Raw genomic sequence first — 26,257 nt, forward strand, 5'->3', positions numbered from 1 at the left:
GCATGTGCTGATTTGGATGTAGCAACCACATCAGATCAGATCAGTCGCTCAGTCGTGTCCGATTCTTTGCGACCCCATGAATCGCAGCACGCCAGGCCTCCCTGTCCATCACCAACTCCCGGAGTTCACTCAGACTCACGTCCATCGAGGCAGTGATGCCATCCAGCCATCTCACCCTCTGTCATCCTCTTCTCCTCCTGCCCCCAATCCCTCCCAGCATCAGAGTCTTTTCCAATGAGGCAACTCTTCACATGAGGTGGCCAAAGTACTGGAGTTTCAGCTTTAGCATCATTCCTTCCAAAGAACACCCAGGACTGATCTCCTTTGGAATGGACTGGTTGGATCTCCTTGCAGTCCAAGGGACTCTCAAGAGTCTTCTCCAACACCACAGTTCAAAAGCATCAATTCTTCAGTGCTCAGCCTTCTTCACAGTCCAACTCTCACATCCATAGGTGACCACAGGAAAAACCATAGCCTTGACTAGATGGACCTTTGTTGCAACCACAAACAGCTGCAAAAATAAAATAACTGATATGTGGTTGCATACTGTGAGAAGGCAGCTTGACCTGGGGGTCATCACCCACTGTTGGATTTCTCACTCTGATTATCCATTGGTGGTTCATTGCTACCCCCAATCACTTGGAAATATTTTATATTTTGTCTTAACAAGTTGCTCATTCAATAGATATCTACTGGGTTGTTGTTGTTCACTCACTAAATCATGTCTGACTCTGCGACCCCACGGACTGCAGCACGCCAGGCTTCCCTGTCCATCACCAACTCCCAGAGCTTGCTCAAACTCATGTCCATCGAGTTGGTAATTTCATCCAACCATCTCATCCTCTGTCACCCCCTTCTCCTCCTACCTTCAGTCTTTCCTAGCATCAGAGTCTTTTCCAATTATTCAAGAAATAACTACTGTTAGGCACCAGGGGTTCTAGGATAGAATGTGTTTTGTGGGATTTATCATCTCTTGGAAAAACAAATGGCAAGTATGAAGTGATGAGCTCTGGCTGGTAGAGGGTCTCACGAGAAAGCCTGTTCAGTGTATACTATACTGGCCTGTGCTTCTGACCACACAGCAAACGTGTGGGCAGTGTGGAGCCTGGCCACAGTGACCAGCCTTGTTCATGGTGCTTGGTACTCCAGCCAATGACCTCAGGGCTTAGGCACAGCTCAGAATGAGGCGCCAGAGGCAGGACATGGGTTTGCCAGCTTTGTGCATGATGGGGCTCACGCTCCCCCAGGCACCCTGTGACCAGCCATCTCCATGCTCATGGTTCTACCTAAGTGGCGTTTTCACTGAGGATGCAGAGAGAGAGGGAGAGGGCAGCTGGAGCACCGCTTGAGCCCAGGAGAGGCAGCAAAGCCCCACCTGCACCTTCACCACACTCGCCTCTGGTGTAGTTGCTGGGTGGACATTAGACCGCAGCCCTGCGGCCAGAGTCACCCCACCCCCGGGGGCTCACCTATGCCATCCACACCCCTGTCACAGTTGTTTAGTCAAAGGATATCTACTGGGCTGTTGCTGTTCACTCGCTAAATCATGCCCGACTCTGCCACCCCACAGACTGCAGCACAAAAGGCTTCCCTGTCCTTCACTATCTCCCAGAGCGCGCTCAAACTCATGTCCATTGAGTGGTTGAGAGCCAGACACCAAAACGACCCAGAGCCTCCTGTGATAATGCGGCTCTGAAAGGCAAGATGCTGCTGAGGCCAGGGTTGGGGCCAGCTCTCAAGGAACCTGCCCAGGTCCAGGGTTGACTCCCTCTTGGGGAGGGTCTCATAGGGTCAAGGCCTGGAGGCTGGGGCTCCGGAGGTGGGGCCAGCTGTTGAGGGCAGCTCCCAGCGTGGCCACGTGCTCTGCCTCACAGCTCTGCTAACCCTTAGTGGGTGTAGACAGCTTGTCTTCATAGAGGGGGAACTCACAGAGCTCCAGAGCTCACAGGCTTCACACAACAAAGAAGGAATCCTCAGGTGCCTCAGCTGGCTCGGACAGGTCCTCCAAATCACTCAGTTATCAGATTTTAATTATATTTTTACAAAAGGAAAACAAAGGGTTGTCTTAGGGCTGGCAGATCTGCTTAGAAGCGAAGTGACTGTTCCGCCCAGGTGGATGCAAAGCGGGCCTGCTCACTCATGCCCAGTTGTCCTTCTTCGTGGAGGAGAAAAGGGCCGAGGAGAGGGGAGGTGTGGCTGGGGCAGAGAGACACAGGTCTCAGGAGCTGGGGTCTCCAAGCCACATCTCAAAAGTGGATTTGCAGACTGTGGGCGTGTGGGGAGAGGGAGGAGGGCCTTGTGGAGGGAGATCGGTAGAGACGGAGAGAGCAAGGGAAAGAGAGACTGGGGATTGGGGGGAGGGGATGTCTGAGCCATGAGCATGGGGGCTCCAGACATTTCTCCGGACATCACAACTGGTCAGAGGAAAGATGACTTTGGGGCTGTCTGGCGACTCACGTGTGTTGGTCTGGGTTCAGATGGCCCATTCCCAGCTGGAAGCAGCCTCACAGAGAAGATGCTCTCCTCATGGCAGGTGTCACTGCATTTCCACCTGGAAGGCACCGGATGGCAGGTGTGGGGAGCTGGGGTCCCGGGCCCCAGAGCCCAGCTACTCCCAGACAAGGCACCCCCGCGCTGGGTCCCGGAGGTGCAAACCCGCTCGCTGGCTGCCTGTCGCTGCTTGCCCCTCATCAGTGGAAACACCAGTAAATCCGTGCTAAGGTGCAGGACACAGGTGTTCCTTGTTCCCAGGCTGCTGACAGCACTCACATTGTCTCCAAGCGTGGGCTTGGGTGCGCAGGCTGCCGGTGAGTTAACCACCACCCAAGTGCTCAGCAGGTGACTCAGCGAAGCCACAAGGCCTCCCAGCAGCCCCCATGTGTGATGATCTGCCCTGGGCACACCCCCTTGTTAAGATCCAACACCTTTATTCCAGGTGATAATTGCTACATGTGCTCACAAAATGATTTACTGTTGACGGGACAGGCTCTGGGCATGCTTGCCAGAGGACCTCAAAGGTCACAGGTGTGCACACAGCGACGATGACAGACAGGCCTCCGCACCCGGGCCGGCCAGCTGTCATCCCACGGAGGAGAGGAGGGTGCTCCGCATCCCTGCCCCATGAGCACAGGGTGCGGAGTGTCCTCAGACATGCACGAGGGTGCCAGGCAGTCACTGGGGGTGACTGACAAAGACCCAGCTCTGATTTCAAAGAGCAGGGCAGACACCCATGCTTTGGCACGCTTGGCACAGAAGAGCAGGGCAGACACCCACGTTTTGGCACGCTTGGCACGGCTGAGTCTGTGGGGCAGGAAATTCCACATTGCTCCCTCTGAAGGACTACCTCTCCTTTTGAACTTGTTGTTCAGACAAATGGAGCCCCACCCGTCGCCTTGCAAAAGGAACGCGCCTCTTGCCTTCAGTGGCTGGCCCCCTGCCCCACGCACAGAGCTGGGATCCACTGGCCAGACCTGGGCAGGCGGATCAGAGGCACGTGTGCATGTCACAGGCCGTGAGCGAGGGCAGAACCCCCCAGAGGAAGCCAGCGCCCCTGGCAGAACACCCCAGCGTCTTTCCTTCCCAAAGACCTTCAGCCTAGCATGAATGGCTGAGTAAAACAGAAGCTGAACACGAGCCGATGACACCTGTGATGTTTACCTACTGGTATTTCTAAAGACACCCTGCTCCAGTCACTCTGAAAATGACTGCCTGAGTCTTTCCTGCCCACTCTTCAGGTGATTCAAGACAGGCGGAGATGTCTATACCGGGAGAGGTCGTGGTAGAGACTGGAATTTTGTATTTGGAAGTCAGTGTATACGCTTCCTCCCAGCCCACTGGTCTCTGTGTGAGGAGATGTCCCACCTCTTTTCTGGGGTTCACCAGTGACCAAAGGCCAGAACCAGGAAGTGGGGACTCAGGGTTCCTCCCCACTCAATGTTGCTTTTCTTTCAACATGGTAGGTGGAGGTGAACTCTCTTATGACCCACATGGAAATTATTGGTTTGTATAAGGATAAATCCACTTACATCGAAAAAATAAGTACAAATCTGAAACAATGATTTCTGTATCAAGTAAGGATGAAGTACCTGAGTTATCCTTAGTTCCCAGGACTTTAAAAGTCACTCACAGCTGAGCAGAGCCCTTCAGACCCAGGCACTCCTGGCCTGGACTGATGCTGAGCTGTCACCATGACTACTGGCCGCTGGGTTGGCCGTGCCAACACCCTGTGCTGTGCTCAGTCACCCAGTCATGTCCGAATCTCTGGGACCCCAGGGACTGTAGCCCGCCAGGCTCCTCTGTCCATGGAACTCTCCAGGCAAGGATACTGGAGTGGGGTGCCATTTCCTTCTCCAGAGGGAAGCCGGCACCCTAGTCCTCCCTAGGTGTGAAGGATAATGACTTGCATTTCCCAACTTTTGTGTCAACTCCATCTTCACCCTTTGGCCTCCTGGAGACTAGTAGGATTCCTGGTCTGCATCTCCCCGAGGGGGAGTGGGGGCTTGGAGCAATCATGATGCTTTGAGGTCCATCATCCAGGGAAAAGGAGAGCCAGTCCTCTGACAGAGGCCTTGGGACTCACTTGAGGAGGTCACCCCGCTTCTAACTTCTGTCTGGGATCTGTTCAGGAAAGGAAGGATCCGCAGACACAGAATGGCTGTCACACCACAGTGGACACTCAGCTCCGACAGGGCAGAGGGCTCATCTAGGCCCCTGGACGCCACCCAAACCCACCCCTGGGAGGCTCAGGACCTCTCTCCAAGAATAAGAAAGGCCTCCCTGTTTCTAGAACTCACAGCTGAGGAGCAATGGCTGAGGATTCATGGGCATCATCCCAAATGTGTGAAGAGGAAAAGATGTGTGCTCCCCACAGAAGCTGCAGGGGGGACTCATGTCCGGGAAAAGTGCTCAGGCTCAACAGCTGTTCTGGCCACAGGCCCCAGTGCCCCTGCAGTCATCTGCCTTCAGACCCCTCGGCAATGTCCAGCAGAAGCTGAGGGACCAAGGGCTTCTCCTGGGTCTCCCCTTCTAGTCCCTGGGGTGGGGGCTTTGGTGCATCTAGATCACAACGCAGTCAGGTGGTCCCTACGTGAACAGGAATAGGTGGGGAGAAGGCACGGTCTGCGTGGAGGCAGACGGGAGGCCCGGGATGGCTGGGACTCCTCCACCTGGAAGAGCTGGTGTGAGGCAGAATGCCCTCCACCTGGCCCTTGGAACCTGGCCCTGCAGGGTCACCTGAGGCCTGGCCTCTTCTGTGGACACCCATCGTGCCGGGTGCTCAGTCGTGCCCGACTCTGCAGTCTCATGTATGGTAGCCCTCCAGGCTCCAGTGTCCTTGGAATTCTCCAGGCAAGAATACTGGAGTGGGTAAGCATTCCCTTCTTCAGAGGACCTTCCTAACCCAAGGACTGAACCCGGGTCTCCTGCACTGCAGGCGGATTCTTCACCATCTGAGCCACAGAGGAAGCCCAAGGCTCAGGCAAGCGCAAGAGGGCGAGGTCTGCCTGCCCTGGGAGCCTCCCTTGCACGCCCGGACCCATCCTGATCTCCACGATTCAGAAGCCCCGAGGTCCAGGGCCGCGTGGAGCCATGGCACCGGCTGGTGTAAGTAGGAAGACTTATCTCTCGTGCAGGGAGACGCTCATGCAATGGTCTCATGTTCCACACTCAGATACCGGGGAGACAGCGTCTCTGGAAACAGATGGATAGGTATTTCCCGGCCCCCCCCCCGCCTCCCCCTCCCTGCTCTGAGCACCCAGCCCTCCTGGGTTGTGTCACTAGTCCCAACCAGAGAGCAGGTCTGGGACCAAAGTCGAGGATGATGTCCTCTGCCAGACAGATCCTCCTCCAGTGCTGCTTTGTTGAGGAACTGCCCCCCCGAAGGCCTTAGGTGACCCCCAGGGAGTATCTCCCCTGCCTTCCTAAGCTCACCCTACTGACCCCTTCAGCCCTGCATCTGGACTCTCCTCTGGGAAAGCCCCTCTGACTACATGCCCGCCCCGTACTTCTACTGCTGGAAGAACCCACCTGGCTCTTCGCTCACTCACCCCAGCTGCTCCCAGTCCTGGCTCAGTTCACCTCCCTGGAGTCATGTTTCCAGAGGCTTCCGTGCAGTTCATGCGGGAGGCGTGCAGGGCATGGCAGTCCCACCAGGACGTCACGGTGATCAGATCCCACTTCCCTCCAGGGAAAGGTCTCTGCCCTTCTTCCCCAGGCACTGGGGGGCCCTAATGAACCTCCAGTTTCCTCTTGACTTCAGAAGCAAGTTGTGGGGAAAGGGACAAAGGAGTCTGGGCAGACCCAGGCTGGAATTTGCCATCAGTTAGCTTTGCCATCGGTTAGCTGTGATAACTAGGACAAGCTTCTGAACATCTCTGAGCCTCAGCCTCTCCATTCCATAGCGGATGTATTCATACCAACCAGGAGAAGTGAACCAGAGGGTGTAAGACAGTCAGCCCTGGGCCAGCATGGAAGGCGTTGGCTCAGTGAAGAAATGCTATATCACTCTCTTCTCCACAACTCCAGCTTCAAAAAGTTAGCCAGTGTATTTCCTCTTCAAAACTGCTCACCTGCTAGTGAGTATCAGCTGACTGTTGTTATTCAGTCGCTCAGTGGTGTCCAACTCTTTGTGACCCCATGGACTGCAATGTGCCAGGCTTCCCTGTTCTTTGCTAGCAAAGGATAAACATGTCCCAGAGTTTGCTCAAACTCATGTCCATCAAGTCGGTGATGCCATCCAACCATCTCATCCTCTGTCGTCCCCTTCTCCTGCCTTAAATCTTTCCCAGCATCCGGGTCTTTTCCAGTGAGTTGGCTCTTCGCATCATGTGGCCAAAGTATTGGAGCTTCAGCTTCAGCATCAGTCCTTCCTGTGAATATTCAGGGATGATTTCCTTTAGGATTGACTGGTTGGATCTCCTTGCAGTCCAAGGGACTCTCAAGAGTCTTCTCTAGAACAATTCAAAAGCATCAATTCTTCAGCGTTCAGCCTTCTTTATGGTCCACTCTCACATCCATACATGACAACTGGATAAACCATAGCTTTGACTAGAGGGACTTTTATTGGCAAAGTAATGTCCCTGCTGTCTAGGATTGTCGTAGTTTTTCTACCAAGGAGCAAGTGTCTTTTAATTTCATGGCTGAAGTCACCATCTGCAGTGATTTTGGAGCCCAAGAAGATAAAGTCTGTCACTGCTCAGCTGATAGTTGAGCATATAATTATTCAGCTTATAGAGAAATTGACTGCTAGGCCATTTGCCTCACACACGGGACAATGTAGGTCCACTTGGTCTAAATCCCGCTTTGCTAAGTGACCTTGACATTTGGGGGTATCTCATGGACCAGGCTTCCCTGGTGGTTCAGACAGTAGACATGGATTTGATCCCTGGGCCGGGAAGATCCCCTGGAGAAGGGAATGGCTACCCACTCCAGTATTCTTTCTTGGGGAATTCCATGGAGAAAGGAGCCTGGCGGGCTACAGTCCAAGGGTTTGCAGACAGTCAGACACCACCAAGCAACTGACAGCACGTGGCCAGAGCCTCCCTGCTGCAACCATACCTCTGCCTTCTGCTCCTGAGGTCAGCTGGAATCTCTGAGTCAAGATCATCAGTTCAAAGGATCTTTCTTAAACTTCATCTTTGACGTATCTTCAGTACACATCATCAAATGCTAAAAATCCTTTTGGCTGATAGACTCTAGTTTTTCAGCCCCAAAGGCAACCCCAAGTCCTCATCCTAAAAGACGCCTCACCTTCCTAGTTTCACACTTTGCTGGATTGGTCTGTCTGTTGTCACTTTTTCTGAGGAGGTTTTGATAAATTCATCCTGTGCTTAAGACAAAGCATAACTTCTTTGTTTTGTCAAAACCACTCCTAGCAAGACAGAGGGGTCTTTGCAAGGAGATCCCTGCCCATGGGGACCTCAGAACCCGCCTCAAGTGGGAACAGTGGTCTTTCTGTGCAACCCAGCCTCCCTCCCAAGCAGCCTCCTTTCCAAGCAGCCCCTGTGCCCACCGGGGGAGGCCGGGCAGTCTTGGAGGTGTGTCCTTCCTCCGCCCCAGGAGATTGCAAGATGGGAGCCTGCAGCCTGCAGAGGGGGAACCCACCGTGTCCGGGGCTGCCTCCCAGAGCCCAAGCCCCCTATCCCAGAGACAGCACCTCTCCAGTCTGCATTCTCATCTGGAGATGAAACCCCTCGCGATGGAGGGTCAAGCCGCACAGGAGGACACGGCCGAACCCTGCGGGTATTTATGGTTTTTGCATGGCACAGAGATGACACGTGGGATTCAGCGACAGCCACCCCTCACGTGCCATTTTCTGCTACCTCATGATATTTATAACATGAAATTGAATGGCCCCAAGGTCTTCCATCTGTTTTGATGTGCTGCTCATGGCAACACCGCCCACTGTAGTCAGCACCATGTTGCTCTGGCACTTCTAGCTCAGCCAAGAGCAGGCTGTTGGTACTTCACTTGGTGGACAATCAAGACAGGAAACGGCCAGACAGTAAAGGAGGAAAAGGGACAAGTAAGGTAGTCCAGGACCGCATCACAGCCCCTCCGGCCTGAGGGTCCTTTCCCGAGCCCCACGCCAGGGGAGGGGAGCCTGGGCACCGGCCATGAGCCTGGGCTGCTGGGGGCACTCCTCCAGAGACAGTGACTCAGCTTCCCACCCACGGTCCACCCATCAAGTCCTATTTAACACTTTTGCTCAGAGAACAAAAGAACCAGAACAACCAAGACCAAAAGATTTGTTGTTCGATCACCCAAGTCGTGTCCGACTCTCTGCGATCTCTATGGCCAGGCTGCCCTGTCGGTAGGATCCCCAGGCAAGAATACTGGAGTGGGTTGCCATTTCCTTCTCCACGGGATCTTCCCGACCCAGGGATGGAACCCACATCTCCTGCATTAGCAGTTTCACTTTGCCACTGAGCCACCAGGGAAGCCCCCAAACCTTTGTAAAATAAAGTAAAAGCATACACACTTTTCAGTTGTCTACACTGCAGTAAGAATCAGCTCAGTCTTCCGTGACCCAGAGTCTGCACTGAGGCTGTGATGGGAGATGAAAAGGAAAAAACGTGATTTGGCTGAATGAATGAGCAGCCATGGGGTCTGTTGCTGAAGATTTAGAGACCACAGAATATTAACATGCATTCTTCCTTTTCTGTACATTTGTTCCCAGATAGTTTGAATAACTTTCGGAGAGATTGCAAAATATGACAACTGCCCTGAATTAAGGCATAGATTTCCCTTGGCAAGAAACATGCAAGGAAGTCAGCAATTTCTTTCCCTGGATTGGAACTGGAACAAAATCACGGTTTTGCTGGGGTTTTTTGGAATAATTTTATTTCTTCCAGGGCTCAAAATATTTTTAGGGTAAAGAGCACTGAAGAATTTATTATTATAACTCTAGCATCAAAATATGAAGAAATATCATATTTCTGAAAATTGGAGTTTATCGCATACAATGCTAATTAGGATGGAAACTGGGCTTAATGGACTCCAACTGTGTCTGGGCTGCTTTTATTTCCCAAGAGAAAAGATGCCATCAATACCATCTACCCTCATAATGGTTGTACCTTTTAGAATGTTCCTCACCTTTCAGGCAGGAGGGGCCATCGTTACCTTTTGTTTTTCAGTTGCTAAGCCACGTCCAACTCTTTGCAACCCCACAGACTGCAGCACACCGGGCTTCCTTGTCCTTCACTGTCTCCTGGAGTTTGCTCAAACTAAGGTCTGTTGAGTAAGTGATGCCATCCAACCCTCTCATCCTCTGTCGTCCCCTTCTCCTGCCTTCAATCTTTCCCAGCATCAGGGACTTTTCCAATGAGTCAGTTCTTCACATCAAGTGGCCAAAGTATTGGAGCTTCAGTTTCGGCATCAGTCCTTCCAATGAACATTCAGGAATGGTTTCCTTTAGGATTGACTGGTTTGACCTCTGTGGAGTCCAAGGGACTCTCAAGAGTCTTCTCCAACATTACAATTCAAAAGCATCAATTCTTCAGTGCTCAGCCTTCTTTATGGTCCAAATCTCACATCTGTACATGACTACTGGAAAAATCACAGCTTTGACCATACAGACCTTTGTCGGTATCTTAGTAGATACATTTAAACCACAGGTGGAAAAATCAAAGGAAGAAGGAAGTAGTTTTGCTAACAGGTTTTGCTATGTGGTTGTCATCATTTAACCTTTATAGTACCTTTTATAAGGAAAATATCCATGGATACAGCACCGTGTCGCTGAATTGAAGCTTCCCAAGGATGAAGAGGAGCAGGGGCTCTTTGGGGGAGGGGGCAGAGAAGGCAGAGCTCCCATCACAGACCTGAGAGCCACAGGACTGCTGGGCTTGGTGGAACCTGGAAAGGGGAGTCCTGAGATGGGAGTCCTCAGGCTTTTTCTCCATGACTAGCCTCTGTTTAGCATCAAAGTCGGAACCTGCTGGGGGTGGAAAGTGTCCCCCCAGAAGTTGTGTTCAGGTCCTAACCCCAAGGCCTTATTTGGGACTGTGTCTCTGCCAGTGCGATGGGGTAGAAGGACATCATGCTGCAGTAGCCTGGGCCCTAACCCAGTGACGGGTGTCATTACAAAGAGACAACAGACATGGATGGAAGGAGAAGGGAGCAGAGGAGGATGGACGCTCTACAAGCCAAGGGATTCGAGGGAAGCTGGAGGAGGGGCCCCCCACACACCGTGCCTCAGAGAGCGTGGCCCTGCCAATGTCTGGGATTTTCATGGTTCTGGCTCCAGAACCATGGAAGCAACCTCTGTTGTTTTTAGCTGACGTGGTCCTCTGTGTTAGCAGGCCTAAGACACAGACACCGCCTCGCTGGGGAAGGCTGGTGGCTGGGCTCACTTGGGCTCCTCTCCCGGAAGCTCTGCTCCCCAGGAAGAGATCTGGCAGTGCTGAAGGGTGGACAACCCTGGTCCCCGGCTCCTAAGATGACTTCATGCAGCAGGGCGAGCAGCAGATTTGATATCCAAGCTGGTGGTTTCTCGCAGTGGATGAAGGCATGGGAGATAGCACAGCTGTACTGTAAGAAAGCATGTTTCTTTAAGGAAGGGCTGTGTGTCAATTTTTGTCAGCCAGAATTGGCCTCCTCATTTGGAAATCACATTTCAGTTTCCCTGTTTTCCTCACAACTTGAAAGGGAGTGAGAACGACCTCGTAGCACTTCCTCAGGACACGTACATGGGGCAGGGAGACAGAGGAGGCTGTGGTTCCCCTGCAATGAACACAGGTCTCCATGGCAGCGTGATCCAGGGACACTGAGCCCAGAGTCCCTGCATCCACCCAGCCCGTCCCCAGAGGGACTTGAGAGGTCCTGAGGAGCCGCTGCACCCTCTCCACAGCCGGTGAGGTGGGCGCTTGGGGCAGCCAGGGGTCAGGATCCAGTGGGACGGGGGGCAGGGGGCCGGCATCCAGTCCCCCGGGCAAGCCTTTCTCCGGACCCCATCCATCTTCATCCTGCAAGTAGGCTTCCCCGACGGCAAAGGAAGTGTTGCTATGAGACACACTGGCAAATCGGGCAGATTTGAGTCCCCTGTCACCAGAGCGGGAGGTCCATTGTCCCAGTGGTGTAATTGCTGATCCAGGAGGCAATAAAGCAAGCGGTGGGCACCGGGGGCCGGGACTGGAGGGGCCGCCCCTTCCAGGCACTCCCTCTCACCCTCGGGTGAACCAGTGCGTCTGGAAGGGCCCCTGACATGCCTCTTGTTTAACCTCCAGGAGGAGGGGTGCGAGAAGGAGAGGGGGGGATCAAAACTAAAGAGAATTAATGAGCCTTCACACATTGCCCTGTTTCTATTGTGGTCAAAAAAAAAAAAAAATCTAGGGGAAAGCGAAGAAGTCAGGGGAGAGTGTCTGGTAGAGAACCATTAATCTGAGGCTGTAAATCCCACTAAACATTAACTTCATCCCACGGTGATCCTAGTCTCACTGGCGGAGGGACCTTTCCCCACAGGCCTGCAGGAATCAGCCCTTCCCGCTCCAGGCAGAGGTCACGCTCACAGATGTGAGGGGTCCTCACCCCCCTCATCTTTCCGATTTCCCCTTTACTGGGCATCACACTGGTTGACGGCAGGAGCAAGGGGTCAAGGGCGTGGGCGCGACCCTGCCCTGCTCCCTGGTGGAACGGTACCCACCTTAAAGGTCTGTTTTTCTGCATTAGCACCGCACAGACCGCACCCGGAGCTTCACCACGGGGAAATCACAGGCTGAGGGATTCTCCTGGTTTCTCCTAACTAAGATGCTGCCCAGGGAGCCATCTCAGCCATGGCTCTGAGATTGCATTTCTTTTCTCTATTGGAAGGAGTTCAAAGTCATTGCATTTGGAGAGAAAAAAAATCAACAAATAAAATTATGCTATGCTGCATGCACACACACCACACACATGCACGCACCACATGTGTACACTCATACACATACCAAACACATAGACGTACATATGCACACACAACATGCCACACACACATGCACACACACACAACACCACACCACACACACACACACACAAAAACCATGCCACACATACATGCACACCCACACCCACAACACTACAACACACACCCTCACACACAAAAACAGAGCACACATACATGACCACACACACACCACAACACACACACACCCTCACACACACACTCACCCTCACACACACACTCACCCTCTCATACACACTCCAGAGTGACTTATTAACGAGCTGCTGTTGTTCAGTCGCTAAGTAACATCCGACTCTGTGACCCCATGAACTGCAGCACTCTGGGCTTCCCTGTCCTTTGCTATCTCCAGGAGTTTGCTCAAATTCATTGAGCTGGTGATGCCATCCAACCATCTCATCCTCTGTCGTCCCCTTCTCCTCCTGCCTTCAATCTTTCCCAGCATCAGGGTCTTTTCTAGTGAGTCTGCTCTTTTCATCAAGTGGCCAAAGTATTGGAGCTTCAGCATCAGTCCTTCCAATGAATATTCAGGATTGATTGCCTTTAGGATTGATTGGTTTGATCTCTATGTAGTCCAAGGGACTCTCAAGAGTCTTGTACAACACCATAGTTCAAAAGCATCAATTCTTTGGTGCTCAGTCTTCTTTATGGTCCAACTCTCGCATCCATACATGATTCCTGGAAAAACCACACTTTTGACTATGCAGACCTTTGTTGGCAAAGTAATGTCTCTGCTTTTTAATAATATGCTTATAATATTATGCTTTATCATTTTAAACAGTGACAGACTTTATTTTCTTTGGCTCCAAAATCACTGCAGATGGTGACTGCAGCCATGAAATTAATAAAATCTTGTTTCTTGGAAGAAAATCTAGGACAACCTACACAGCATATTAAAAAGCAGAGACGTCACTTTGGTGACAAAGGTTCATGTAGTCAAAGCTATGGTTTTTCCAGTAGTCATGTATGGATATGAGAGTTGGACCATAAAGGAGGCTGAGTACCAAAGAATTGATGCTTTTGAACTGTGGTGCTGGAGAAGACTCTTGAGAGTCCCTTGGACTGCAAGGAGATCCAACCAGTCAATCCTAAAGGCAATCAATCCTGAATATTCATTGGAAAGACTGATGCTGAAGCTGAAGCTCCAATACTTTGGCCACTTGATGGAAAGAGCGGACTCACTAGAAAAGACCCTGATGCTGGGAAAGATTGAAGGCAGGAGGACAAGGGGGATGACAGAGAATGAGATGGTTAGATGGCATCACCGACTCAAGCTTGAGCAGTCTCCAGGTGATGGTGAAGGACAGGGAAACCTGGTGTGCTGCAGTCCATGGGGTTGCAAAGAGCTGGACACGACTGAGCGACTTGAAAACAACAGATGTGTGACGTGTTGTATGTGGCACAATATGTATCTGTTATATAAATAGTAATATAATTTAAATGTATAATTTATACTAAACATTTTTAATTGCTTAATTTTCTTTTTTTAAAGTTTTTGTTTTATATTTGAGTCCGAAATGCAGTACTTGGATGCAATCTCAAAAACGACAGAATGATTTCTGTTCGTTTCCAAAGCAAACCATTCAATATCACAGTAATCCAAGACTATGCCCCAACCAGTAATGCTGAAGAAGCTGAAGTTGAATGGTTCTATGAAGACCTACAAGACCTTTTAGAACTAACACCCAAAAAAGATGTCCTTTTCATTATAAGGGACTGGAATGCAAAAGTAGGAAGTCAAGAAACACCTGGAGTAACAGGCAAATTTGGCCTTGGAATACGGAATGAAGCAGGGCAAAGACTAATAGAGTTTTGCCAAGAAAATGCACTGGTCATAACAAATACCTTCTTCCAACAACACAAGAGAAGACTCTATACATGGACATCACCAGATGGTCAACACCAAAATCAGACTGATTATATTCTTTGCAGCCAAAGATGAAGAAGCTCTATACAGTCAGCAAAAACAAGACCAGGAGCTGACTGTGGCTCAGACCATGAACTCCTTATTGCCAAATTCAGACTTAAATTGAAGAAAGTAGGGAAAACCACTAGACCATACAGGTATGACCTAAATCAAATCCCTTATGATTATACAGTGGAAGTGAGAAATAGATTTAAGGGCCTAGATCTGATAGATAGAGTGCCTGATGAGCTATGGAATGAGGTTCATAACATTGTGCAGGAGACAGGGATCAAGACCATCCCCATGGAAAAGAAATGCAAAAAAGCAAAATGGCTGTCTGGGGAGGCCTTACAAATAGCTGAGAAAGAAGAGAAGCAAAAAGCAAAGGAGAAAAGGAAAGATATAAACATCTGAATGCAGAGTTCCAAAGAATAGCAAGAAGAGATAAGAAAGCCTTCTTCAGCAATCAATGCAAAGAAATAGAGGAAAACAACAGAATGGGAAAGACTAGGAATCTCTTCAAGAAAATCAGAGATACCAAAGAAACATTTCATGCAAAGACGGGCTCAATAAAGGACAGAAATGGTATGGACCTAACAGAAGCAGAAGATATTAAGAAGAGATGGCAAGAATACACAGAAGAACTGTACAAAAAAGATCTTCACGACCCAGATAATCATGATGGTGTGATCACTGACCTAGAGCCAGACATCCTGGAATGTGAAGTCAGGTGGGCCTTAGAAAGCATCACTACGAACAAAGCTAGTGGAGGTGATTGAATTCCAGTTGAGCTATTCCAAATCCTGAAAGATGATGCTGTGAAAGTGCTGCACTCAATATACCGGCAAATTTGGAAAACTCAGCAGTGGCCACAGGACTGCAAAAGGTCAGTTTTCATTCTAATCCCAAAGAAAGGCAATGCCAAAGAATGCTCAAACTACCACACAATTGCACTCATCTCACACGCTAGTAAAGAAATGCTTAAAATTCTTCAAGCCAGACTTCAGCAATATGTTAACCGTGAACTTCCAGATGTTCAAGCTGGTTTTAGAAAAGGCAGAGGAACCAGAGATCAGATTGCCAACATCCGCTGGATCATGGAAAAAGCAAGAGAGTTCCAGAAAAACATCTATTTCTGCTTTATTGACTATGCCAAAGCCTTTGACTGTGTGGATCACAATAAACTGTGGAAAATCTGAAAGAGATGGGAATACCAGACCACCTGACCTGCCTCTTGAGAAATTTGTATGCAGGTCAGGAAGCAACAGTTAGAACTGGACATGGAACAACAGACTGGTTCCCAATAGGAAAAGGAGTACATCAAGGCTGTATATTGTCACCCTGTTTACTTAACTTATATGCAGAGTACATCATGAGAAACGCTGGACTGAAAGAAACACAAGCTGGAATCAAGATTGCCGGGAGAAATATCAATAACCTCAGATATGCAGATGACACCACCCTTATGGCAGAAAGTGAAGAGGAACTCAAAAGCCTCTTGATGAAGGTGAAAGTGGAGAGTGAAAAAGTTGGCTTAAAGCTCAACATTCAGAAAAAGAAGATCATGGCATCCGGTCCCATCACTTCATGGGAAATAGATGGGGAAACAGTGGAAACAGTATCAGACTTTATTTTTCTGGGCTCCAAAATCACTGGAGATGGTGACTGCAGCCATGAAATTAAAAGACGCTTACTCCTTGGAAGGATAGTTATGACCAACCTAGACAGCATATTCAAAAGCAGAGACATTGCTTTGCCAACCAAGGTTCATCTAGTCCAGGCTATGGTTTTTCCTGTGGTCATGTATGGATGTGAGAGTTGGACTGTGAAGAAGGCTGAGCGCCAAAGAATTGATGCTTTTGAACTGTGGTGTTGGAGAAGACTCTTGAGAGTCCCTTGGACTGCAAGGAGATCCAACCAGTCCATTCTGAAGGAGATCAGCCCTGGGATTTCTTTGGAAGGAATGATGCTAAAGCTGAAATTCCAGTACTTTGGCCACCTCATGTGAAGAGGTGACTCATTGGAAAAGACTCTGATGCTGGGAGGGATTGTGGGCAGGAGGAGAAGGGGACGACAGAGGATGAGATGGCTGGATGGCATCACTGACTCGATGGACATGAGTCTCAGTGAACTCCGGGAGTTGGTGATGGACAGGGAGGCCTGGAGTGCTGCGATTCATGGGGTTGCAAAGAGTCAGACATGACTGAGCGACTGATCTGATCTGATAGCTGATTCACAATGTCATCTTTATTTCAGGTATGTAGCAGCGTGATTCTCTTATACACACACACATATCTGCCCTTCAGTGTTTTCCGTTTAGGTTATTTATTACACAGTCCTGAGCAGTGTTCCCTGTACTGTGCAGTCTGTCCTTGACGGTTGTGCATTTAAAGTACACGAGTGTGTACATGTCAATCCCAAACTCCCGATCTACGCGTCCCCCGGCCCTTCCCTGCTGGTAACCACAGCTCCATTCTCTACGTCGGTGTCTGTTAGTGTTACGTCGGTGTCTGTGCGTGTATTTCTGTTTTGCAAATAAGTTCCTCTGTATCATTTTTTGGGGGGGGGATTTCACAAATAAGCAGTACCACACCATATTTCTCTTCTTCTCTCTGAGGTTTCCTAGGTCCATCCATGTCGCTGCAAATGCCATTATTTCATTCTTTCTAGCGGCTGAGCAACAGTCCATCGTGGAGCTGCGCTGCACACTCTGTGTCCATTCTTCTGTCCATGGGCGTCTAGCTTGTCTCTGTGTCTTGGTTACTGTAAACAGCACTGCAATGGACATCGGGGCTCATGTGCCCTTTTGGACTCTGTTTTTCTCTATTTATACGGCACAGGAAGAAAACATATAGTAACTTGGCTAATTTGTTTCCTATTCCTGGGGTATTTTCTCTGTTCTTAGGAGGCCTGCTCTCATCTTAAACCTATATCTTCCTTTTCTCCAGCACGTCTAAACAGCCAGAGTGGCACCGAGAAGCACTGTGAAAAGAGAGCTCTGATCTGGATGGACCAGCCCACAGCGACTGAGACCAACAAGCCACAGTCACAGCGTCACCTGCAGGAGGCAGACCAGGCGCTGCGTGACCAGCAGGCGGGGCTGAGCTTCGGAGACGAAAACACGGACTGCATTCGTGGGGCGGAGCTCTGAGGCCCAGAGCTGGGGCCGAAGGCTTCCGGGGCCCTGGATTGTGCTTGGTTGCTCTGTTCCTACTTTCCCAAAAGCGTATTTTACCATGCACTTGTAATGTGGGAGCCTTTCTGTATGTATGCTCTAGTCAGTACAAACTCATCTAAATGAGAAAGAAGCCAGGAATAAACTGGAGTCAGAGCCCTGTGTGCAGAGCCCTCCCCATCACTGGTCGTCAGTGCTATGGAAAAGCGGGAGACCCCAGTTTATTCCTGAGAATCAGCCAAGAAAAGGCAGGACAAGTGAGTAAAACACCCTTGGAATTCTCTCTCAAAAAGGAAAAGGCCCACACTCTTATTCTGACCGAGGCTGAAACATGGGGTTTCCAGAGGAGAATTCACTGAGCTTCACATTAGAAATGGGAACAGGGGTCAGTGGGTGGATTTGCAAGTCTGTTTTCGTAACACAGACCTAAAATTGTGCTGGGCCTGTCGCTTTTCACATCTGCTACTAGTGAGCATCGATAAAAGTTTAAAACAGTCTCCATGTTTATTAAATTATCACACAGTGGGTTTCCAGAAATCACACATTTCCCAGATCGTGTGTTAAAGGAGAAGTGTTAGAATTTTGTTTTGTTTTTGACAAACCTGAGGAAATTTCTTGACCTGTCCTCAGTTAGATAAACCAATAAGCCTATATTTTTTCCCCAAGTCGAGAAACACTTCGAAGGACTGCTAACAAAATTAGTCAGGCCTAAAAGTCCACTTTGGCGCATAAATCCTGTCTGATGCAAAGCTGAGGCTTTGCCGAGTTACACGTGTCTTTAAACTTAAGCTTTTTACCATCACTGACTGTCACGTCAGATGTGAACAGCACAATCACTGTTCACAGAAGCTCCTGTGGGCTCCATCTACCTGATGGAGTTCCATGGGGCCGTTACCCTTTTAGACGACTCACGCCTTCAGATCCCAACCAAACTGCCTGTAAGAGCAAAAACACACCAGTTTTCCTAAGATTAAAAGCTTTCTGGGGGAAAAAGTGCAGGGATAAATTAGGAGTTTGAGATGAACACATACACCCAACTGTGCGTTTTGTTGTTGTTCAGTCAACTCTGTGTGACCCCAGGGACTGCAGCACGCCAGGCCTCCCTGTCCATCACCAACTTCTGGGACTTACTCAAACTCATGTCCATGGAGTCAGTGATGCCCTCCCACCATCTCACCCTCTGTCGTCCCCTTCTCCTCCCGCCTTCAATCTTTCCCAGCATCAGGGTCTTTTCCAATGAGTCCGCTCTTCGCATCAGGTGGCCAGTGTTGGAGCTTCAGCTTCAGCCTCACGTGGTGTCCACGTGGTGTCTTTCCCTGTGATGGCATATGCACCTGGAAGGTGGGCCCAGGGTCTCCACACTCTGTGACCCAGCCTCTCTCAGGAGGGCACAGAGGCCCGTGACCACATGGATGGATGGAGCTCTGGGGCCAGGAGCCCCAGGATGTGACCTGTCACTCAGGGCAACAGAGCACAGCCCTCTCTGCCTAACACACATGCATGGTCAGTGGTGGGCGCGTGGTCTAAGCTGTCCCTTGTCGAAGGAGGGCTGGCTTTGCCCAGTCTCTCCTCATGGTTTCCCGGGGCCCTGGTGTTCATTGTCGACTGCCCACCAGTGAACAGTGGGCAGGCAGCAAGTCTGGAATCTGCCAAGTCAACCACTGGCCTCACTGGGTGAGAGTTGGCAACCTTCTCCTCATTAGAAAGAGTCGTCAGGCTGGGTTTGAATCCAGCTCACCAGTCATCACTGGCGCCAAAGTTGATGCCATGGAAAGTCACAAGTGTGTACCCAGCTCGACCCCTTGGGCACACCCGCTGGCCCCCAGGCACCACGTCTCCACCTACGGAGCCTCGCAGACATCCCTGCAGATGCGTGGCCTCGGTCCAGGTGTGGAAGTTACTGCCCAAGTCTCTGGAAAAATATCTAGTGGGAAGTGCTCTAAAAACAAGGGACTGTGAAACTGTGGAGCCCGTGTGCCAACCCCTGACCACACGGAGGTTAGTACACCCAGGGCTGGGTGTACACAGTGCCGTACAGCAGGGCCTGCGACCCACAGTCCGCAGCCAGGCAAAGCTCAAAGGTTCACGGAACATGCAGGGAAGCTGGACTCTGTCAGAGCACACACAGGGTGGCCCTCTGGAATCCCAAAATCAAGGGCAGAAAGACATGGCCCTATAAACCTCACTCCCACCAGAAGCGTGTGCGTCCACGGATGTGCGTGCATGCTCTGTGCGCTGCGTGTGTGCAGCTACGCCTTGAGAAGAGATGCAAGTTTGGGTGGGTGAAACTGTCCGACCTTAGAGATACCTTGTTGTCCCTTTGAGAATATGCATGGACTCTGAATTCCAAAAGTCCTCACTAGACACTGAAAATACAATAAACAGAACTTGGAGTACGTTTATGATTCTTTAAAACAAACACAAGGCTTTGTGCATCTTACTGATGTCAAATCAGGGTGCCTACCAGGTACATGTGCAAACAGACACCAAGGTGACCCCGCGATGCTTGCCTCCTGGGGTCCTGAGCATGTCTGAGTAAAGCCTTGATTGTGTGTGTGCTCAGTCACTCAGTCGTGTTTGACTCTTTGAGACCCCGTGGACTGTCACTGACCAGGCTTCTCTGTCCATGGGATTTTCCAGGCAGGAAGATTGGAGTGAGTTGCCATTTCTTGCTCCGAGGGACGGTCCTGACCCAGGGATGGAACCCGTGTCTCTTGCGTCTCCTACATTGGCAGGAGGATTCTTTACCACTGCACCGCCTGGGAATCCCTGGCCTGCCCGTGTGTAATTCCCTCCCCTTGACCTGCCCTGGGGCCTGGCCAGGGGTCAGGATGAGGCCTCTGGGATACATCACATCACGGGGGACTCTTGGGCTGGTGCTCTGGGTTTGCTCTAGAGTCTGGTCCCCTCGCTGGCTTTGATGACACTGTGTGGAAGCCCAGGTGACAAGGAACTGAAGGTGACATCTAGTTGCTGAGACAGCTTCTGTCCAACACCAGAGAGAAGCCCGGGCCCCCAGTTCTAGAACGACACGGAGATGAATTCTGCCAACCACCTGAGCGGGCTTGCCAGCACTCTTTCCCCAGTCCGGCCCCAGACCAGCCCTGGCCCAGACCCCAGCTGCAGCAAGCTGCGCCTGGACCCCTGACCAGTGTCTGTGAAGTAGCGCAAGTGTGTTGTTGACGCTGCTAGATTTCTGGTAAATTTTCATGCAGCAATAGGCAATGAATATGCTGTCAGAATAAAACTCTCAGAAAAGCTGGATCATTAAAGAAATTCTGAGTTAAATCCTCATAGAAAGTGAAAATCCGCTAAGCTCCCAAGTGTGTCTGATTTGGACATCAAGAATTTCAAATATTCGCTTTCCTAATAGAAAAATACTTTTTCCACTGGTGATGTTTATTTCTCATGGGACTTTGAAATGGCCTTAAAACCCACACTTAAACAGCTAGGATTCATGCAGAATATGATTTCTTCCTGTTATGTTTGTGAAATGGATGCAGGATACAATTTGTCTCTAGATTAACTGCACACTTCTGCTCTAAAGAAAATGAACTTGAATGTTTTGAACATAACCATCCTTGTGTAATTATGGACGGATGGAAAGAAGGGAGGATGGAAGGAAGGAAAAAGAAAAAAGTGGAGAGGGAGGGAGGGGAGAAGGAGGAAAAAAAGAGATCGCGTCCACCCTAGGGCAATCAAGAATTTAAACATCAGTGTGTATGGAAAATTACAAGGGCGCAGAGGAGAAAGCAGCACAGTATGTGTAAGTTGCTGACTCCTCTCCTCCATTTGAAGTTCAAGAATGGCATGTCTAGAGACTTTCAGCAAAGCATGTAGGCACTTATGAACAATTATGTGCCCTGTGGTTTACTTGTGTGTCTGTACCTTCGCTGCATTATCTAATATGAGAACTAAATTGAGAAAACCAACTAAATTAAAGCTAATCAGAGCTTCATCGAGGTACCCAGCTCAGCAGATAATATTCCAGTGCTCCATGCAATTAAATTCTTCAATTATTCTAAGTGTTATTATGCTAATTTAAAAGGCTAGGATTATTAGAAAATGTATAAAGAATTATGCTCAGTTATAGCGTTTTATTTATGTGATTTCACGTTAAATTATTTAAGGTATGAAAATTATAAGAGTTATCAGTATGTGACTTCAGCCTGTCCCACTGGGGCAGTCAGCCACATCGAAGGGGAAATTTGTCCCATTTTATTCTCTTGGGGGGATAGACTCACAGCTTGAAGGACAATGGCTTGCACAGCTCCTGTCTGAGGGCTCATCACGGGTGTGGGGGCTGCCCTGGACCACAGGCTCTGGGGAAGCTCTGCCCCTGGAGGGGCACATTGCCCTTTGTTTGGGATCCCTGTGCTTTGCAGGCAACCCCTAATTACAGGAAATATAAGAAGGAGAGGGGAGGTTGAGAAGAGGGACTGAGGTTTTGCAAGGCTGCACCCATACAGCCGGAGGGCACCTTGACAAACACCTGTTCCTCCTACAGCCTCAGTCAGCAGGACTTCTCTGTAGAAAAAATTGCTCGACAGTGGGGCTTTTCAACATACGGGAGATTTTCCATCAAATTCATACCCTTGTATATCTTTCCTTTTCCCTGCTTGTTCAGTCTTCTCTCTTTCTTGAAACAGCTTCCCCCACTTGGACCCCTCTTCCCCCTCCCCCTTTCTTCCTTCAGTCCCCTTTTCTAAAACTGAAGTGTGTGTGTGTGTGTGTATGCATGCTCAGTCATGTCCGACTCTTTGCAACCCATGAACTGTAGCCCTCCAGCCTCCTCTGTCCATGGAATTCTCCAGGCAAGAATCCTGGAGTGGGTTGCCATGCTCTCCTCCAGGGGATCTTCCTGACCTGGGGATCAAACCCATGTCTCCTGCGTCTCCTGCATTGCAGTCGGATTCTTTACCACTGAGTCACTGGGAAAGCCCAAATTGAAGTAGAATTGACTTACAATGTCTTGCTGGATTCAGGTGTGCAGCGAAGTGATTCAGTTACACACATATATATACATGTACGTGTGTGCGTATTCTTTTCAGAGCCTTTTCCATCATAGATTATGACAAGGTGCTGAATGCAGGTCCCTGTGCTACACAGGAGGAGCTTGGTGCTTCTCTGTTTTATATATAGTCTCGTGCATCTTAGTCCCAAGTTCCCATGTTGTCCCTCCCCTCCTTTCCCCGTAGGTAGCCATAAGTTTCCTATGTCTGTAAGTCAATGTGTTTTATAAATAAGTTCTCTGTATCATGTTTTCAATTCTACATAGAAGTGGTATCATATGGCATTTATGTCTCTCTGTCTGACTTACTTCACTTCGTATGACCTCCAGGTCGGTCCATGTTGCTGCAGGGGGCACGGCTTCATTTATCGGGGCTGAGTAATACTCCATCAGATACATGTGCCACGTCTCCTTTGCCCGTTCCTCTGTCGGTGGGCACTTAGGTCGCTTTCACACCTAGGCTGTTATAAACAGTGCTGCAGTGAACATTGGGGTTCAGGTATCTTTTAGGACAACAGTTTTGTCTGGATATGTGCCCAGGAGTAGGGCTGCTGGATCACACGGTAGCTCGTTTTTTAGCTTTTTGAGGAACCTCCGTACTGTTCTCCATAGTGGCTGCACCAACTCACGTTCCCACCAAGGCGTGGGAGGGTCCCCTTTTCTTCACACCGTCTCCAACAGGTATTGTTTGTGGAATTTCTTTCCTTCCTTCCTTCCTCCCTTTTTCCCCTTTCTCTCTCACTTTCTTTCCCTTTCTTTCTCATCTCTTTCTTCTTTTTTCATCTTTCGATTCCAGTACTTTGCCCTGTTTTCTTTACTTTAATCTACTTTCTTTACCTTCATTTTCAGCAATGAATAAAGCATTTATCTTCAAAAGTTTTGAAACTTAGGAAAAAACTCACACACACACACAGGGCCTCCTCCATTCATTCCCTGCCTGCTCAGGCCTTTGCAGTAGAGCGAGCATCCCTCGCCAGCTTCACCCAGCTCCCGGCCTGTCACCTCCCAGGCCTCCTGTGAGTCACTGGTGTCTCCTGGATCACTGCTCCTCACCTGAGGGTCCCATGAGGTCAGAGCCCTGTTCATACCAATGGGACATTGGGGTGGGCAGCAGGGCACCCCACATGCTGGGTCATCCAGACCCCCACTGTGTCCCTGTGTCCCCTCCCCCAGACTCCCACTGCAATAACCAGGAGCCCCCAACACCAGCCACCAAGTGCCGGCCCCGCAGGCTCCTGACACACGGCACCGTGGAGGGTCTCCAAGCAGCCAGGTCATCATCGGTGTCAGAGGGAAGAAGGCCCACAGCCCTCATCCTGCCTGCAGAGCTGTGTAACCCCCAGAGTCCCACTTCACAACTCACTGAGTCTGCTGACATCCAACCCCCTGCCAGGGCAGTTAATAACCTTTGTGGCATCCAAACAGATGTTCCTGAAGCCTCAGGGACCCAGGAGGACTTGCCGCAGGGCCCTCATGCTGGAGTCTGGATCCCAGTGTTGGGGGTGCCGGGCACCTTTCCCAGGGCACACGGGGACACTGAGGCAGGCTTAGTCTTGGGAGACCAGTCCCTGGCCCCTTTGAATCTGTCTGGACCTCAGAAGGGTCTGGGGTGTGACTACCCACTTCCCTCCTTCCCCTTCTTCCCTGAGGTCAGAAGGCTCCCCCAGGAGCCCCGCCCCCCTTGTATTGTTCACGTGAGCGTCTCCCCTGAACCAGATTGCAGCACGTTAACCCACCTGGCATCTGCTTCTCAGAAACCTGCCAGGTCTGACTCAGCTCCGCGGGGTCCCACACAGCTCCGTGGGGGTCTCACAGGGCTCTGCAGGGGTCCCACACAGCTCCGTGGGGGTCTCACACAACTCCACGGCTGTGTCACATGGCTCTGCAGGGGTCTCACGCAGCTCTGCTGCTCTGGTGAGTTGAGGTTGCAGGATTCGGGTGGGAACCTCTGGGATCCCTTGTCTCTCACCTGAAGCCCGACCTGGCAATGCTGGGATAGAGGTGATATGTATATTTCGGGCATGAACTAGCAAAGATCTTGGTGTGGGTCAGGCAGGTGGTCACGGATTTTGCAGTTCGCTTCTCTGAGCAAAAAGAATACATTCTCAGAGCGGATAACACGTGGTGTTCTTGGACTGGACAGGGACGTTTGTTCTGAATTACAAACTATCTTTGGAAAAAAAGTGAAATTCGCTCAGTCGTGTCTGACTCTTTGCAACTCCATGAACTGTACAGTCCATGAAATTCTCCGCGCCAGAACACTGGAGTGGGTAGCCTTTCCCTTCTCCAGGGGATCTTCCCAACCCAGGGTTCAAACCCAGGTCTCCTGCATCGCAGGCAAATTCTTTATCAGCTGAGCCACAAGGGAAGCCCAAACCATCTTTGGCTAAATAAAAAAAAGTACTGGAAAGGGCCACTTAATAGAGCACGCGCACGTGCCAAGTCGCTCAGTTCTGTCCGACTCTTTGTGACGCTATGGACTGTAGCCCGCCAGGCGCCTGTCCATGGGACTCTCCAGGCGAGACTACTGGAGTGTGTTGCCTTTCCTGCTTCAGGAGATCTTCCCGACCCAGGGGTGGAACCCGCACCTCCAGTGTCTCCTACACTGCAGGTGGGCTCTTTACCACTAGCACTACCTGGCTGTTTGGCCACTGCTCCTGTGTTTTAGCCACATCACTGTGAGAGCATCCAGAAAATGCACACGAGCTGACCCAGGAGCACCTGAACAGGCAGGGCTGAGCGGGGGCAGGCGAGGGACGGTGGTGTGGCAGGCGGCTCGGACACCTGTGCTTCCCCCCAAGCAGCAGGTGGCGGGGGGGTCATCCTCTGGGCACGTGCGTCCATGCGTCTTCCTTCCTGGACTGGCTGAGGCCCATGCCTTGGGAAGGCCACTGCCAATGCCCAATAAGAGCAATGGCCGCTGGTTTCACAAGCAGAGTTGGAAGCAGGTGGCTCCCAAGAACCCAAGAAGAGGCCCAGAAAGGCATGCAGCTGCTCCATGTGGAGAAGACAGAGCTTCTCTGCAGGGCCAGACCCTTGGGGAGGGGGTGGGAGTGGAGCCACCAGGCGCAGTGGGCATCTGAAACTAGCAGAAAGCTTCTGGAGACCTGGACCAGTCAGGGCAAGCTGAGCAGTGGTCACCCGAGGCAGGAGAGGCCATCCTCGATGGTGAGAAAGGCAGGAGGAAGACAGGGTCCACTCACCCCCATCCCACCTCCAGCTCACCTGGGGGCTGAGCTCTGAGGACCATGGCAGCTTCTGGAACCAGCCCTGGACCAGGATCCAGAGCTGCCGCTTCTTCTCCAGGACAGGACAGGGCTTGCTGCAGGAAGTGTCCAGGGTCCGTGAGCCAGCCACGGCCCACGTCCTTCCCAGGAAGAACCATGCCAAGTGCACAGAGCCACCTGTCTCTCCACACAGGGGACAGTGTGCGCTGCCTCCTGATCTGAGAGGAACCAGGTTGAACCGTGTCCAGAGAGTGAGCCCAGAGGCCTTGTCTTTACCACCTTCACCACCGACTTCACCCCAAGCATTATATCCATGCTTAGAGCAGTTTTATTCCTTTATTTTTAAAGGGGCTGGTTGATTTTTTTTTTTTAAGAAAAGTCTGCAAAGACCCTGTTTCTAAATAAAGCCACATCTCAGATACCGGGGCTGGGTTTCCATGTGTGAGTGTTTGTGGGGCAAGGTCCACCCCTGGCCTGGTGGGCTGTGCCTGGGGGCAGGCAGCGGAGA

The sequence above is a fragment of the Bos taurus genome, chromosome 20 (genome assembly GCF_002263795.3).
Source record: "Bos taurus isolate L1 Dominette 01449 registration number 42190680 breed Hereford chromosome 20, ARS-UCD2.0, whole genome shotgun sequence".
Taxonomy (NCBI): Eukaryota; Metazoa; Chordata; class Mammalia; order Artiodactyla; family Bovidae; genus Bos; species Bos taurus.